Genomic DNA, 18,560 nt, shown 5'->3' on the forward strand with positions numbered 1-18,560 from the left:
ACACACACACACACACCCATACACACACACTCACAAACTCATACTCACACACCCATACCATGGCATACCACACACACACATACATACACACCCATACACACACACTCACACTCACATACCCATACCATGGCATACCACACACACACATACACACACATCCATACACAGACACTCACACACTCACACACCCATACCATGGCATACCACACACACACCCATACACACACACTCACACACTCACACTCACACACCCATACCATGGCATACCACACACACACATACACACACACATACACACACACCCATACACACACACTCACACTCACACACCCATACCATGGCATACCACACACACACATACACACACACCCATACACACACACTCACACTCACACACCCATACCATGGCATACCACACACACACACACACCCATACACACACACTCACACACTCACACACCCATACCATGGCATACCACACACACACCCACACCCATACACACACACTCACACACTCACACTCACACACCCATACCATGGCATACCACACACACACACACACACCCATACACACACACACACACATACACACACATCCATACACACACACTCACACACTCACACACCCATACCATGGCATACCACACACACACACCCATATACACACACTCACACACTCACACTCACACACCCATACCATGGCATACCACACACACACATACACACACACACCCATACACACACACTCACACTCACACACCCATACCATGGCATACCACACACACACACACACCCATACACACACACTCACACACACACACACACACAAAGGTGTATCCCAGGCCTATCATGACTCCGCTTCTCATCCTCGCTGGATCAGCTCAGATTCTCCTGTTTGTTCTTGTTCACAAGATGGCTGTCATGGTGCCAGGTTTCACCTGCTCCCATGACTTTATACAAATAAAGGAAAAGGCCATCTGGCTTTTTCCTTAGATCAAACATCCTAATGCTCTAACCCTTTAATACAGTTCCCCATGTCGCGGTGACCCCCAACCATAAAATTATTTTCGTTGCTACTTCATACGTGTAATCTTGCAACTGCTATGAACCATGATTTAAGCATCTGATATTCAGATGATCTTAGGCGACCCCTATGAGAGAGTTGTTTGACCACCAAAGGGTTTCAACCCAGTGGTTGAGAACTGCTTTAGATGCTCTCATAAGACAAAGAATGCTTTCTACTACTGGAAGCTCCTGGGGACCTGAGGAAACCCTGAGAGACTGGGTACTGTTGACATGGGAACCACTGTGTCCGAGACCCAGTGTGTCAGAGCCTTGGGAATGGCAAAGCCCTCTCTGTGTGTGTTGGGCTCAGTGGGATGGAACAGCCTCCAGTGGTCACAGTGAATGCTGGCACTGTGTGCAACCGTGGTGATCTTATAGCCTGGATGCTTGCAGCCCAAGACACCTGCCTATGGAGACCTCCTGCTGAGCACAGCCAACCCCTTCCTGCCATGCTACTGCCCATAATAAATACACTGAGGCTGCTGTGTAAACCACCCCATGAGAGGGGGCATGGTCCACATGACCCCAGCTGTCCTGTCTGTCTGTCTGTTTTTCCTTCTTCCTTTGACATCCCCACAGGTCAAGTCCTCAGGGGACTTGGATCCTTCCCTATCACCTCCAGAAGGAACTTGACTTCCTAAACAGCATGCTGACTGCCCCTTGGGTCTCACTACACTGTGGCCTTTGAAGGTATCAAAGAAGAACTCATATCTGTTATGAAAAAGACATACATTTGGTGGGTAGTCACGTGTTACAGTGGCCACTAGAATCTAATAATCTTAGATAGTAGTTCCTGACCTTCCAAGACACGAGTTCAAAGCCAACGATGTTAGTGTTTGCTGATTTCAATGAAATTCACAGATGGGATTTTCTCAAGACCATTTCAAATAGTTAAAATAAAATTCTCATTGCTTTATGACAAAAAAATCAGACCCTAGGAAGCTTCGAGCAGAGAGTCTCCTCATGCTTGCAAATCCTGGGTGGCAGCAGCAGCTTGCCTCGTGGCTCAAAGGGTGGGTGGTGATGGGAGCACCCCCTCCTGGCCTTCACTTTTGGTGCTCTTAAGATAAAGGAGTAAAAATGAGATGTCTTTAGAAAACCCAACTCTGTGGTTTCCAGGCTCCCTCTGTCTTGGGCTGGATAAATTGTACTTTTCTCCTTCAAAGCCATTGATGGGACCATAAAGATTGAGAAAGGTCAAAGGCAGCACTCTGGGGAGATTGACCAAGCTTCTGGGAGGAATAAAGGGTCATCATTAGCAACCCTGTAGGGACAATGAATGGCTCCAGAGCACACTGACAGGGACTGGGAAGGTCTCATGCAAAGTAGTGACAGAAGCCAAGTGGGCAGAGGCCACAGCTCCAGCCTGAGGCAGCGCAGATTTCGGTGGCCAGGAAGGCCTGACCCCAGCGAGCAGAGGAGCCACCCCGGCGTTGGCATGTTTATGCTGATGGAGGCTTTTCAAGGAGCTCTTTGGACACTGTTCATCTCTGGCCATTTGGATGGAGATGGATGAGGGTCTGAAGCGAGGGAGACTAATGTGAAGAATAATTGTTTTCTCTGCTGGGAAGGAGGGAAGAAGCTGTCACAATCCTGCAAGCACAGCTTCTTCTCAGAAAGGCACTCGCAGACCTCAAGTCTGCCTAAGCTACGTTCCTCTACACGTCAGTCACTCCAGGCAGCCGGCCCACACCGCTCATCCACCGAGGCAGGCAGAGGCTCCTGAACACATGCACCCCCTCCTCCGGTTCTCCTGAGCGTGTGCTCAAGACCCTGGACCTCAGATGCTTTAAGGAAAGAGAGTCACCCTTCAGTTCCACTCATTTCCAGCTGGGGAGATGGCTCCATTGTTAAAGCAGAGGACCAGAGTTTGGATTCTCCAGAACCCGTATTAATGCAGATTGGGCGTAGAGTTCAACCTGTAGTTCTAGGAAGTAGACACAGGAGAGCCCCAAAGCAAGCTGTTGATGACAGAAGACATGCTGGCAAGCTCTGGCTTCAACTGAGAGATCTCGCCTCATTGAATCATGGGGAAGAGTTATCAAGGATGACTCCTAATCTCAACTTTAGGATGCACGCACACTTGCATGCAAACATACACACATATACCACATACCACACACAAAGACACAGACACACACGTACACACTCTACACACAGATACAACACACGCACACACACACACCACACAAACACACACACACACACTCCACACACAGACACAGACACACAGGCACACATACACCACACATGCGCACACACACACACACAGACACACATGCACATACACATACACACACATATGCCACACATGCACACATGCGCACACACGCGCGCGCGCACACACACACACACACACACACAGAGAGACAGAGAGAGACAGAGACAGAGTGACAGAGACAGAGATATCTCATGTTTCTCTCTAGATGAACATGAAAACAAAACCATTTCATCCTTAAGAAACACTTTGGCTCTATGTCCCCAAAGACTAATTGAAAATTAAAAAAGAAATAGGATTTAGAAATGTTTAATCCCATTATGTTAGCTTATTAAGACACAGGTTCTAGCATGAGCTGTCGATTTGGTTGAAGTTTGATCTGACAGGTTCCCTGCTGTGTTACCACTGTGGCCAGGTGACCAGCAGAGACAACCAAATTTGGAGGAAGGGTTTGTTTTGGCCCACAGTGTCAGGGATTTCAGGTCATTATGATTGGGGAAGGTGTCACTATAGAAGTGTAAGGTACAGCATCACTTCTTGGCATCCTGGCAAGAGACAGAAATCTAGTCACAAATCAGAGGTGGACCTGACCTGCAATCTGCCTCCAGTAACCTACTTTGCCAGCTAGATCTTACTTCCCAATTGCTCCACAGTCTTCCCAAACAGCAAGGGACCAAGAGTTCAAACCTATCCACCTATAGGGGAACATCTCACATTTCACACAAGCACCTCTCCTCATCCATAGAAAGAGGGGACAGCAGACAGCATGTGAGACAGAGGAACTGAGGCCCTGCTAACTCCTCGGGCCAACATGTGTAGGGGTATGATGTCATGTGTACTCACATACATGACACCTTGTGTGTTCATGTACATGACATCGTGTGCGCTCACATACATGTTGAGGAGCTAAGGGTATTGTCCCTAGAAGCAGCCAATAAATAAATATAAATATATATTTATCAAACACCAATGATTAGGTCAGGGGAAAACAAACATATATATATAAAATCTCAAACACCAATGATTAGGTCAGGGGAAGACAACATGGTGGCCATTACCAGAAATCTGACATGGAGGTGACATGGAGCCTCTTTCTCACATATGTGGAGGCACAACCACCATGTTCCCATCACTTTGCCAAATAATAACACAGATGTGCTCTCAGAAGAAAGAAAGAAAGGGGCGGACATCACTGAACACCCTACGAAACCTTCATGTGTCTGAGTTTTTTTTAACTTGGCTTGAATTAGGCTGCAGTCAGAATGGATGATGGAGGAAAAGAAGTTGATTTCCCTGGAGGAGGATTTTTCCTGCACCTGGGGCCATATGGCTTGTACATTTTATAGCCAATGTGCCAAGTTTATGTAGCCTGACATGAGCAAAATATAAAGCACAGCTTCTGGATGCCAGCTCTCTGTGTGGAGGAGTCTCCACCGGATGTCTCCTCCACTCTTGTTTTCTTCTCCATCCTTCCCAGCAGAGAAGCCTGCCTGGAAAGGGATGGTTCCACGGGAATATTCTCATTTCACTCACAAATGCATTGCACGTGGTTCACAATGCAAATGGGCTTCCATCCAAGAAGGGTTAGCAATGGCCCCGATTTTACTATAGCGTTCTAGCATTATGATGTGCTGTGTCTTACCCAATCCATTCTCCACAAGTGACTTCTGATGGAGATACTAGCATTCTCCATGCAGGGGAGGAGACAGATCTCAGATCTGTTGCCTACCCAATGTTGCTCTGAGCTGCTCTGTCAGATGGGTAGAGTCCTGACTGCATGATCCTCTGGATATGTGTATGTAATGTATGTGTGCGTGTGTGAATGCATGTTTACACGTGTATATATGTGTGGGTCCACATGTGTGTATTTGTGGATGCCTGAAGTTGGTTGACAGCAGGGTTTTTCCTTAATCACTCTCTACTTTATTTACTGAAGCAGGATCTTTCCTGAAAGCCAGCACTCACCGACTCTGATAATTCTAAGTTAGCCAGCTTGCCCTGGGAATACCTTGGCTCTGACTAGCTAGCGCCAGGTGGGTGACTAGACCTGCCTGACCTTTACTTGGGTCTCTGGCCCTAAAGCTTGGGTGGCCATCTCTTCAGTCCCCACATTTTACTTTTGACTTTATTTTCTTATTGTCTCTCTGTCTCTTTCTTTTACAGCATAGCCCATTAAGTTGCTATGGTAAGGAATTGGATGGAGTAGGGGTTCTGAGCCTTGACAGCCAGACCTGAACCACTGTGTCTCTGGAATTGACAACAATACTGTCTGGTATAACTTTAATTTTTTTCAAACCTTATTTTTAATGATGGTTCTTAAAGGCTTTAACCTGCCTGTATCCCTCCACCCAGCAGTGCAGTTTGGTAGAGTCAGGATAGCAAACAGGAATCAGTGGCAGTGGCACAATTTAGCAGAGACAGCCAGGACTCAGCATCGGCATGACAGCAGGAGGGACCAGGAGGAACACCAGGAGAAGTTCTCAGCGCCTCTCTCAGTGAAGGGAAGATCAGAGACAACTCGAGACCAACAAGCATTGCACAGCTAGCTCTATAAGCAAGCCTAGTTCAGCTCCTGTCACTGGCCATCTAGTCTTATTTATATACTCCAAACATCATGTGTCTCCACGGGTCTTGTCTCAGCACATGTGTCTATCTCACCCTGCCAATCAGTCCGTGTCGATGGAAGCAGCAAGCAACTGCAGCTCACCCCAGGAGATTTTTGATGCATATGGAGTCCTGACAAATTCACTCAACTATGCAATCTAAGGCAAACCAATACGTCATGTTGTTCGTGAAGAATTCTTCATCATGTGTCCTTTCATGTGCTTGCTGTAACAGAATATCCTTTCTCCTGTGACTGCTTCAGCTAAACGTTCCTTTACAAGTTTTAGTCGTTCACCTGTGTTCACTTCAGGTAAACATTCCTTCATTTGTTTGCCCCAGCAAAACACTATCTAACACAACCAACTTTCCAAAGAACCCTTAAGTTTCCACTTAAGTCTGGAGTTACAAGTAACCACAGTTGCCAGCTCACAAGCTGGGGACATTCCATCAAGGATCCATTTCCACCTAACTCACGGATGACTTTCCTTGCCACTCAACCATTCCTAGCAGTCTGAAATGATTCCTTGAATAACAGGGGTCTTCAATGCGCACCCCCCACTCCCTTTTTGAAAGTTTGGAAATAGGAAATGTCAAGACCACATTTGCTTTGACTGCACCCATGGGAAGAAGACTCATCAGATTTCTAACAACTGAGGCATCTTCTGGGTCATCAAGCCGACTCTCAGGCATCAAGGCTGTCAAATGACCTCATTCCTTGGGCAAGGGCAAGGGCAACTGCCACGGAGGGGTCTGGTACTTTTATACCCATGGTGCTGTCAGCCAACTCTGCAATGAAGGAAATGGAAACTGCAAAGGAATGAGGTCATCCTTGAAGACCAACGCCAGGAAGTAGGAAAGATGGAACGGACACAGTGAAGCAAGCCCATGGCAAACGCTTCCCTTCCAGTTCTAGTGTGAGGAGAGGCAAGAGGTAATGCATAAGTAAGTGACGTAATGCAGCACGATGTAACTAAATGATGTAATGCATCACAGGCGATAAGGCCAGGGAGAGACAAGGCAGAGGAGGATGTCGAAGCTGGTGGTGAGGAAAGGATCTGATGAGATAGGACGCAAGAGAAGAATCAAAGAGATTAAGTGGGAGAGGGTGCTCTTAACCTTCACTTTAAGATATATGGCATGGCCAATAGAAGTGTGAACACAGGAGCTGTGACAGGACACACAGGACCTGAACAGAAAGTGAGAGAGTGGAGCAGGAAGTGATTGGGAATAAGGGGGCCAGCAGGGGGCGTGGTGGGTCCAAGGAAGGCAATGGAGGGTAGATAGTAGATAGTGATAGAGATAGATATAGATATGTAGGTACAGATATAGATAGATAGATAGATAGATAGATAGATAGATAGATAGATAGATAGAGGTATAGATAGATAAATATCAGAAATTTTAACAATATTTTAAAATACAGTCTTTCAGGAGCAGGGGAAGATTGTACAAAGGACTTGAGGTGGGCTGTACCTGCTTTCTGGAAGCTGCCATGTCTGAACCCTAAGAAAATGGGAAAGCAAGAGAGTCCCCATCAACAGAGCTTCATAGTCTTGGTGACACTGTGCACTTGTCTGGCTCTAAGTGAAAGGTGGTGCATAGGTCTTGAGCATGGCTTTGAAACCTTCTGATGTCATCTGTGGTACTTGGGTTAAGATATCAGAAGCTGGCCTTACTTCTCTCTTAGTAGGTCTCAGACCTGAAGGGTAGTTAACCTTGAGTCCGTCAACCAAGCCCACACGGTAGCAGCATTCCTGTGATCACAACACTTGAGCCTGAAGTAGAAAAATCACAAGTCTGAGGCAATCTACATGGTAAGTTTTAGGGCAGCCTGGGCCTGAATCCATGTCTCAAGAAACCAAACTCCAAACTCTACACTAAAAGTACCCCATGAAGTGTGTGGTTTGACAAGCCTGGCATATTGGTGGAGGGCTCCTTTACCAGTCCTGAAACTAAATGAAATCAACTTATTCTACATAATGGGCACAAAGCACTCCAGATGAGCACTGACTCCTCTACTCAGAGTGGCTGAAAAGGACGCTCTCACGATTTTCATTTCCATCTATTTCCAGTCTTCCTTGTACAATTATCTGAAAGGTTACATTCTTTATTGAAGGATGGCGTACAAGACAGAAGAGCGCCGTGTGCATCGTAAGAGCAGAGCTCAGTGAAATTTCCAAGTCAGCAGGACATCTATTAAAGCAAGCATGCTTCTCCAGCTCTGGCCAGATCAAGAACCCTGGCACTCCAGCATCCCCAAGGTGCCTCCGCTAGGCTTCTTCCTGTTGCCACTCTGCTCCCCAAACATCTAACATTAACAACCCTCTCCATTTCCACCTCTAAATTAATTTGTCCTACTTGAGAACTGTGTGTAATCACTGGGGATACTGCTCAATTGGTGAAGTGTTTGCCTTGCAAGCTGAGGACCACAGTTTGATCCCCAGAACCCACATGTTTTCCTTTAAAAGGTGAGGCAGGGTGGTGCACGCTTGTAAATTCCAATACTGGGAGGCTGTTTCCAAGCTGATTCCAGAGGCTTACTGGCTGGCTACCTTGGTCTAATCAGTCAGTTCCAGGGTAATGAGACTTTATCTCAATAAGCAAAGTGGACAGCTCCTAAGGAATGGCACCGGAAGTTATCCTCTGACCTCCACATGCATGTGTATATGTATACAATGTACTCACACAGGAAGGCATGTACACCACACACATGTACAACTCAAGTCAATGGACTACCAGATGTATCCTTTTGTGTCTGGTTCGTTTGCTCAACTCTGTGTCTTGTAAGACTCACCCCCATCCTGTGAGGGATGGTTTTCTGTGTGTGCTGCTGTGTCATACAGAGGAGGGACCTAGTGGCAGTTCTCCATTGTATAGTTAATGGCCTCCTTGGTGCCTTTCCTCACCGTGATGCCATGGACATCCTTACCCTGGTCTCCTGGAAATATGAGTATACCTTTGAAGACAGAATTGTGAGGTATACCAGTTGGCTATAGTTCTGTCATAAGTGTTTTAAGAGAACTGCTCTGGCTTACTAAGTTGAATAATACAGGACTCACAGAAAGCCAGAGACAGAAGCGGATACAAGGATGTGAGTGAAAAGCTTACTGGATAATGGTGGGGAGGAGGCTGGTTAGACCAGAAGTCCAGCTGCCTGGATGCTAAATAGTGGGTGAGTGAGGCTGTATGGAAGAGGCCTCCTGAGAGGCCTGTGGTTTTTCAGGCATTGCTTGAGACTGAGGAGCAATCGCTTTGGTGCGGAAGGTCAGAGAATATTGTCAGGGGGGCTAAGAAGAACACTGGTGACTTTGCTGCCTTGGGGTTTGGAGACTGTTCTTGACATGGCTAGAACCATGACACCTATGTCTAGGACCATCTATGGAAAATAAGAACATCCCTCGTCAGTGTCTGGACAGGCAGTGCTACAAAGTAAAGCAGGGTGAGAGAGGAGTTGTTAAAGATTTCTTCCTAAGAGATAGCCAGGTTCTCTGCAGGGACCACCCATCAACCTCACAAAGATTTGTTTGTAAGAGATTTTTCTTGTGTCTGAAAGGAGCTGACAGCTCTGTCCGTTTGTAGTTCTCTGTGTGCTAAGGGTTTTTTTTTTTATGCAATCAATAATACTGCATCTTCTAAAATGCCTGAGTTTATTTATCAACTTGTTCCCTTTTGACAAACATCCTCCCTCCTCATCACACATTTAGTCGAGTATGGACGGCCTTCTTCAGTCACACCTGCAGATCCGTCCCCATCTTCCTTACAAGAGGGCAGCAAGTAAAGGGTGCGGATCCCTGTCAGCTCCTGACACCAACCTCTTGCAGGTGCTTGCATTGTGTCTTCCCATTTCTGAGTTTATGAGGTATTTCCAATTTGCAAGATACCATTTTCTCCTCCTCTTCTTCCTCCTCTTCCTCCTCCTTCCCCTCTTCTTCCTCTTTTAATTCATATGTGGTGTATGTTTCATGCATGTTCAAATGTGTGTGTGTGTGTGTGTGTGTGTGTATATATATATATACACGTGCGTGTGCCAAAAAGTGAAGTCCAGTCTTTCTATTTTTGTGAAGCAAGGTCTCAGTCAAACCCAGAGTTTGCCAGTGTGGCCTACTTCTGTAGGTTGATGTTGTTATGCAGGCGAAAGCAGACGAGATAAAATGAGGCTTGCCACTGGACGAGAAGGAAGGGAGGTGGGAGCAGAGGTTTTAGAAGGGGAGGGAGGAGCCGGAGTGAGGAGAGAGGAGCTGAGAGAACATGGCGGCAGACGTTAAGATTCTCCTCTGCACAGAGCTACAGGTTGTTATGACTATTTTTAAGGGATGGGTGTGTACAGGATTTTGTGTTGTCTAGATGGGCAGATTATATCTTATCAATTGGACCAGAGGATATTGTGTGGTGTGTCCTTTCATGTGGTGATAGAATTTAGTTCAAGAGAATGTATGGTGGACGGATGCACCAGGCCCACCATGGAATTGGGATGTGTATGCCTGGTGTGGTGGAAACCAGCCAAGAGAGCTATGACTGAGGGCAGGGTGGCCGGACAGGGTGCCGTGTTGGAATGGCTCACAGACAGCGGGTCAGAAAGTAGATGGGGGGCAGCATAGAGCCGCTGAGATAAACTAGTGCTAGTTCCAGAGGATGGTGAGAGCGCAGCCACCAGGGTACTAGAGAGAATGGTGCTGCCATTTTTTAATTTTTGCTGCAATATACTTCCCTATCAGTCTTGCTCCAGGGATTCTCTATTTCAACTTTCTAAGACTGGAGACAGAGGCAGGCTGCACGCCCACCTGGCAACTTCTTGCTTGGATGCCAGACTCTCTAACCACTGAGCCATGGCCCAGCTCTCAAGAGGACCTTAGCCCACACTTGATTTTGTTACTCTATTTCAACATCTTTCTTTTTTAAATGTTGATATGGCTCCTTTAACCCACAGAGTGTTTCTACTTCACTGAATACAAAGTCTCTTTTTCTTCCAAGTAAACAGCTTTACGCACCTGCTTAACTAAATCAATAAGCGAATGGATTATCAAGGATCCTTCAAATAAATAGCCCACACCACTTGACTGCCAACAGCAATAGATGCTTGGACTAAATCTAATAATGATTAGAATAACTGATTCCTGTTGGACTCTTTTTTTTCTTCTCCCTGATATAAATCAGAGTGGAGGCTCCCATAAACCATCAACTTTCCATGAAAGAAGCCCCCGCCTCAGCTCTAGTGAGTCGGCAAACAGCCTTTTCTCCTTAAGCTCCGCGTGGCTTTCTCCCACCTTCTTTTGGATTAAGGGGTTTATCAAGTCAGTGATGATATGAGAGAGCAAAGAAGGAGTGGTCACATCCCCAGGGCACCTCGAACCCCACCACAGCACAATGGGCTCAGTGTGGCTGTGCCTGGCAGTGGGAGATGCTCCCACCCTCTGCTGTGATCAGACAGCTGTGCCTAAAGACAGGGCCGTATTGGGTGGTTAAAGACAGTTGTTAAGGAGCACCCTCCTGATGAGCCCTACAGTTGGGGATGGTCCTGCAGGAGGACATTTTATCCAGGTCCACACCAGCTGCACTGTTCCTCTGCCCAGTCCTGCCTGGCATCCTGGTTCTTCCCTAGGGATCTTTCCCGAGGAGCTGTTGAGCACTCTGCTGGGCCGGTTAGCGCCTTCTAGTTAGTCAGCCACACAGACCTCTTCATGGTCATGACATCCCAGTCGCTTCCTTCCAACCTGGATGGATTTAGAATCACCTAGGAGATTAGTGGACTGTACCTCTGGCTGTATCTGTGAGGGTATTTCTAGGAAGGACTGACTAAGGCGGAAAGATCCATCGTCAATATGGTTGGCGCTCTCTGATAGGCTGTGGCCCGCACATATGGACTCAAAGGAGAGGAAGAAGAAATCCTGTTGGGAGTTTGCACTGGCTTCTCTCTCCTTCCTGGCCCAGTGTGATGTAGGCCGTTCTGCTCAGCCATGCCTTCTCTACGATGATGGGCCGAGATCTGAAAGAAATCCTTCTTTCCTTCTAATTGTCAGGTATGCTGGTCATAGGAATGTAAGAGTAACTGTTATACACACTGCAGAATCTCCATGTCCCAGATGTCTAATGGCCCCTCTAAGGATTCTGGGAATATCCACTCCACTTACATTTCTACAAATGTTGTTCACCAGCTGTCCTCTGGCCAACAATATGGAAATATATTTCTCTTTTTATTTGCTTAAATTCTCCACAACAATTATTATTTCCCATAATTATATGTTTCCGTTTTGTGTAATTCTTACAATAAGACAAAATTAATTCTTTTAAAGGGCCTTTTCTCTGGGTTTGACCAAATTCTTGGACTCTATAGCTATCAACATGATCAAGGCATCACCCCAAATCTATTGTGTCCTCTTGTACCCTGACCCACCAGTTCCATGCCCACTTCCTTCATGACAGACACCGACATCTTTTCTGTATTAGTCCCTCTGCCTTTTCAAGAATACCACAGACGAGGATCATAGAGCTCCAGATCTTCCTGCTGTCACTCCCTGCCATGATTTCATGAGTTAGGCAGCGATACTCTCCCAGTTTACTTATCCATTATTTATCGAAATCCTTGGGTTTCATTTTGTTTTTGTTTTGTTTTGTTTTTTCTCTAGTTTTGGTGAATGTGAAGGGAGACGCTGGGACTGCCTATGACTGCGTAGCATCCCTGGATCACCAATTCTGCTACGCTCTGCCGGAGTCGTCATATGAATTCCCGTTTCCGCTGGCGATCCTGGCTCTGACTTCACAGTGCAAGTCACTTCATTGCTTTGCTCGCTAACCATTCTAACTGGTGCGGGGTGGCATCTCACCTTGGTCACAGGGGCTAGGCATACAACCTGACAATGATCAAGCCACACGTGACACAAACTACCCTCCATCTCTGCATCCAGACTCTCTGCAAGGGCCAGCTTCTACCTCCTAACAGTCAGAGCCAGAAAAAGTTAAACTCACACAACCGATTGGTACCATAAAGTGTGCCCTTGCCAACACCCTGCAGTTGGAGCACCCTGAAGCCTCCTTAGAGTTTCTCTGTGAAATTTTCCACTCCTCAGTCTCTTCTGCAGCCCTGCTGAGCCTGAGGTTGGTGGCAGACAGAAGCCCTTGGTTATCTGCATCTGCACAAACAGGCCCTGCTTGCTCTCACTTGAGCACTTACTGTCCTTTTCCATGGAGTCATAATCTCCGAGCTTCACAGCCTCATGCCTGGATAGCACCTGGAATGCTGTGTGCTCTGGCATGATATTTGTTGACTGACTATAGGAACGCCTGCCCTTGTTTTGCTCTTACCCTCAACTAACTTTTTTGGTTTGGTTTTTGTTTTTCAGTCTCAGGAACTGTCCAGGTGTGGAAGGAAGGCCCGAACCTCTGGGAAACCTCCGAGCTCCCAGTCAAACTACTTCCTTTCCAGTCCAGTCCCAACTACCTCCTGGCTTCCTCACCTGTCTGAGCAGTCCATGCCTGCTCTGCATGGAGAGAGGCTTCAATGTCTTTGGAATGGCTCAGGGTATTCTGGGTAAAGTTCTAGTTCTTTCCAAGGGAAAGACAAGAATGTAGTGTGGAGGAATGTAGCCCCCAGGTAGAAAGAGTACAGGCAACTGGTCAGCAGCCAGAACCTTTCTTGCAATTCGCAAGTGCCTTGGGGGAAGAATGGCTCAGTAAGACCAAATGTCTCTCTGTCCTCTATTGCTCTGGTCAGAAATATAGTTCAGGTTGTGCCTCTCCTGGGGGAAAGGATTTTTTGTGAAGGCTTTGTTAGAAGATGTCCTGCCTGCATCGTTGCTCATAGGCTTTCAAAAGACCCTTCCAGAGCCAACGTTCAGAAAGTGAGCCCGGGCAAAAGCTCCTCAGACCTGGGAGGGCTTGGGACTCCAAGACTCCAAACTCTGGAAGATGGGCTTAGGGGTATGCAAGAGAAGTGAGCCCGGATATGGCCTTTTACCCGATGAATCAAATACTAAGGAGACCATTGTGAACCAAAGTCTGCGTACCTGCACTTGGGCATGGGTCTTATGGGGGTCACTTCCTCACCTGAGGTTTATTTTCAGCCATGTCTGACGGTTGTTCAATCAGAAGTCACTCAGAACACCTCCTTAATGTCCTTGAGGATTTGAAAGTGACACTTTAAGCAGCTCTGACCCTTTGCAATATGATCAATTTGCCCTGTCCAGTGTAAAATTGCCCAGTATTTGGTGCTACTGCTGCCTTCCCAAGTGTTGGATGATGCACACTGGGAGACCCTGATCAGTGGATCGTGGGCACAGATAGCCCACATCTGGGCAGTTGGGAAGGCAGCAAATCTCCCTACATCGCCCTCTGGTTTACCCTAACTGGGTAGGAATTGCAGCTGGCAGAACCTACAGATGAGGACACTGGTTATCCCAAGGATATGCCAGAAGAACATGTTTGTTTTGCGTTCAGGCTGGGAGGGAGAGAATAGGTCTGAATGATGTTTAAAGCGGCTGCATTCTTGTGTTTAGGAGAAGAGCTGGGTACAGTCTGGCTGATTTCTACCTGGTTAGCTTGCTCTTCAATTTAAACCTTGTTTGGTAATTAGGTAGGATGCTCTCCAAGATGGTTTACTGTCAAGGAATGAATGAATGAATGAATAACAGATACTGAGTTCTCAAAATGCTCAGGTGTTGGGCAAGCATTACCCACTGTTTTTTTACCTGCCCAGCATTGTCTGGTGGGCAGCTCTTTTGATGCTGAGAGGTCAGTCTGATTCCAGCTGAGGCTTCCTGGGGACTGTAAACACCTCCCACTTTGGTGGAACTAGCAAAGATGCCATAGCAAATCACTGTAGAAGTTCGTAGCATCTTTACCTCACACTGTTCACCAAGGTAGGCAAAGCCCTCGCCCAGAGGGGCTGCCAAGCTGCTTCTATCTCCTACAGTATAGTACCAGGGAGCTTGTGCAGATGGAAGGACTGTGAACCATCTTTCCTTCTTGGGTTCCCCCCGGGGCCTCTCAAATGATATTCTGATCCCAGCACCGTCCATCCACATTGCTTCAGTAATGACCGCCTCTTGGTCCCAGAGCCGCATCTGAGATTCCCTGACTCAGCACTTTTTCCTACCTGCGTTATTTTCCCCCTGACTTAAAAAATTCCCTGTGGACGGCAATCAGACATTGAGCTCTGCACACTTGGCAAATGGTGAGTCTTTTTTTTAAAGGAGAAAAGAAAAAGAACCAGTCTGTTTATTTCTGGCAGCTGTCCCCCCTCCACTCCAACCCCTTTTATGAATTCTAATAAATGCAGTTTTTTTTTTCTCTTGACTTTGGGCTTTTTTTTCTTGAAGCTGACCCTGTCTCTGGATTCTCTGTTCTCATGAGTCTACAGCTGGCTTTGCAATTCAAGCTCTGATAGTCCCTGTCACCCTTCCGGAATCATCTCTTATAGTCACAATGTGTGCTAAGCCATTTGGGTGACTAATGGAAAAGGGAGAGAGAAAGAAGCAATGAGCTGTCTGCACTCACAGGGCTCTGGGACACATGTAATGTCTTAAGCAGTCACCCCCGGCATAGTGGTGCCCACCTTTAATCCCAGCACTTAAGAGGCAGTGAGTGGCAGAGGCAGGCGGATCTCTGTGAATTCAAGGCCAATGTGGTCTACAAAGTGAGTTCCAGGACAACCAGAGATGCACAGTGAGAACCTGTCTCAGAAAAATAAAAAATAAATAACAAACAAACAAAAATCCACCTTATACTGCAGTCAAGGGGCTGTAGGCTCAAAAGGTCATCTGAAGTAATCAACCCCCACCCCAAGTCTGCTGGAACCTACCTCAGCAGGTGCTCCCCTCCATTACTGTGATGTCAATACAGGAAAGATGAAACTCCCGGAAGGGCCGTGGCCCCCAGGTGAGTCTTTCCTCTGCCACAGGAAGTAGCTGGATGAGATCACTTCCTTCGCTCTCACAGGAAGTAGCAGGATGAGGTCACTTCCTTCGCTCTCTCATGTCTCTTCCCTCCATTGGAGATGGATCATGGGTGAGGAGGTTGTTGGGGTTTCCCAAAGAAAATTAGGGGACAGCGAAAAAAGAAACAAACAGGAATAACTACTTGGATTGTCTGCCTGGAGGCAGAGGAGTCATTAGAGGAAACAATGAACTCAAGGTTGGGGCAGGGCAATGAAGAAAGACTCAGAAGCCCCACTCTCTTTATAGTAAGTAGAGGCTCAGAAATAGAAACCGGAAACGCACTGGAATGCAGCCTCTGCTTTGGACTGCTTAAGAGGAAGAGACAGGAAAACTTTGAAAAGGGACCTAACAATTGCCTTCAGGTTTCAGAGGGACATTGTACACAGGGCTAGCCTCAAAGCCGGCGTGGGATCAGAAATCGCAGGTCATGGAATATGCTTAAGCTTTTACTTAAAACAAAAACAAAAACCCCCAACAATTTTATATGTATGTGCGAATGCCTGCACGCATGTTTGTGCACCACATACATGTCTGATGCCCATAGAGGACAGAAGAGGGTGTCAGAATCCCTGTAACTGGAGTAACAGATGGTTATAAGCTGCCGTGTGGGTGCTGGGAGCCAAACCCAGGTCCTTCACAGAGCAACAATTGCCCTACCATCTCTCCAGCCCTTGAATGCGCTTCGGAAGAGACAATTACAAATCCACATGGGCCAGGACTCAAAAGGAGATATGAAAAGTTACACCGTCAAGCTCACGCCCCCCCACCCGCCCCCTCCTCCTTGTCCCAACTTACCGTCAAGTCCCGACTTACCTGCGCGCCTACTTACCTGCGCACTCACGCGTACCTTCCTGCTCAGGGCTGAATTCTCGCAGTTGCTCACAGAAATACAAACAAATCCACACAGGCATTACTTTCCTTCTTTCTTAAGCAAAGCCGGTCAGGCTTTATGCACTGTTTCTTACATTATGTAGTTTAATTCTTTCTTCTTAAAATATTTCCCGGAAGGCTCTGCATGCCGACACAGACTCTTTAGTTGCTGTTAGCACCGGATGTGCCTGCCTTTATTTGTAGATCATTTGGGTCCCTAAGCTACTCCCGGTCTCTTGGTCTCTTGTGACTACAAACCAAGCTTGACTACTTACACAACTTCGTGAATGTTGTGTGTGGTGGTGGGGTTATCTGAAGGATATGGACTCCAATGTGGGGTTGCTAAATCACCGTTAAACATCTATGTTTAATGGTGTCACTTGCTCATGGGCTGTGTGTTCATAGATTGTTCCCTTTTGAACATATATATGAGTGTCCTGGTTTGTATTCTGCAGTGGGTCCCTCACTGATTTCAGAGTTTGGGCTTTTTCTGGCAATTGGACAAGAGAGGGGTGTTGTGTGACAAGAAGGGGGTGTTGCGTAAAATAATTTTAAAAAATGGCAATTCATGCTACCCCCCCCCACATGGCACCACTGAGCAGGCCAGCCCGGTGGCCACAGACTCTGATCCCGGAGCTCTGAAATCTCTCCACCTGGCTTGCTAAGTTCCCATGGCAGGTTGCTGCCACATCAGCTCCATGCTTCCAAATCCCCGTGGCTGACTGGGGTGCCCTGCCACGGTACCTTTCCCTGGAACTCAGTTGAGTCGCCACGTGAATGAAAACACCACACAAACTTAGTTTAGAATCAACAGGTAATTCATTATCTGGGCACAGCAACTAGCATCCTAATTTTTAAAACTATTCTAAATATAACTCTTCCGGTGGTGAATCCTGGTGGATCTGCCATCTAAACTGGGAGCCTCTTGCTAGCTACATTTTGTCCTCTAAGCTCTCTCCATCCCAAAGCAGGTCACCTTTTCCTGTCTCTCCTCTTCCCCTCCCTGACCTGGAAGTCCTGCCTACTCCTCACCCATTGACTGGTTCCTAGAAATCTTTATTCATTAGGGGAAGGATCCTAGGAAGTCAATTCACTCTTGTGGCCCCTCTTGGGGAGATGGAATTAGCATCAAAATAGAAACAGCACCAGGGCTATCCACTACAGGGGATTGTCCCTTTGCTCTCATGCAGTGTGATGCTCAGGCCACTTGAGTTCTTTCTGGATCTCTCTGATGGAGTTTTTGCCTGCTTTCCAGCTGGGTGGCTGCTCTTTCCTTCTATGTTTCTGGAAAATGCTTCTGTTTGGAGGAGGTAGTTTATCTCTCCTCAGAGCGGGAGGGAGAAAAGAGCAGCCAGTTGGTCAGCACAGGTGTCAGGTGGGACACCATGGGGATTTGGATAGAGTCTGGGGCAGGGCAGAAAGGCAGGTGCTGTCAGCAATGAGAACCTTGTTATGAGATCTGTCCATGTGCCCAGACCCCATTCAGATCCTCCTCCTGCCAACAACTTCCCCAGAACTGCTGGGTGGAATTATCCATGGCCCTTGCCAGGGCTCGGGTCTGTGACTATTGTAATCTGCCTTACTTGGGTCAGTAGCCAGAAGGTATAAGAGGGAGTGTTGGCAGATGTGCTGGGGGCTGTGGATAGTAAATACACCCCATCGGGTTGCAACAGTTGATGTAGCCATGTCCCTTGTTTAGTCTGAGCCTCAGTTTCCCTTCTGGGTAGTGGAAGGATAATGCTAAGTTGGCATTTGGTAGCGTCACCAAGGGAGTTTTGTAGCAACATGATGCCTGGGCCTAGCCTCAGACTTCAGACTTCCATGTACCCATCAGAGGAGACCTAATGCGGACAGCGATAACTATGGTCCCTTTG

The 18,560-nt window shown here is 47.1% G+C and overlaps 2 long non-coding RNA genes across 2 annotated transcripts in view; one reads left to right on the forward strand and one right to left on the reverse strand.

Moving 5' to 3' along the window:
- Nucleotides 1-15,766, reverse strand: part of LOC120097692 (uncharacterized) — a 22,503-nt gene extending 6,737 nt beyond the window's left edge. The window contains exon 1 of the long non-coding RNA XR_015648337.1: nt 15,681-15,766. This is a non-coding gene — a long non-coding RNA (uncharacterized LOC120097692). The remainder of the gene's footprint in view (nt 1-15,680) is intronic.
- Nucleotides 11,728-15,173, forward strand: LOC108349828 (uncharacterized). The gene is made up of 3 exons (XR_015648336.1): nt 11,728-11,904; nt 12,511-12,648; nt 13,225-15,173. It is a non-coding gene; the product is annotated as an uncharacterized LOC108349828 (long non-coding RNA).
- Nucleotides 15,767-18,560: the final 2,794 nt, after the last annotated feature.

Source organism: Rattus norvegicus, chromosome 1 (assembly GCF_021556685.1).
Source record: "Rattus norvegicus strain SHRSP/BbbUtx chromosome 1, alternate assembly SHRSP_T2T, whole genome shotgun sequence".
Lineage (NCBI taxonomy): Eukaryota > Metazoa > Chordata > Mammalia > Rodentia > Muridae > Rattus > Rattus norvegicus.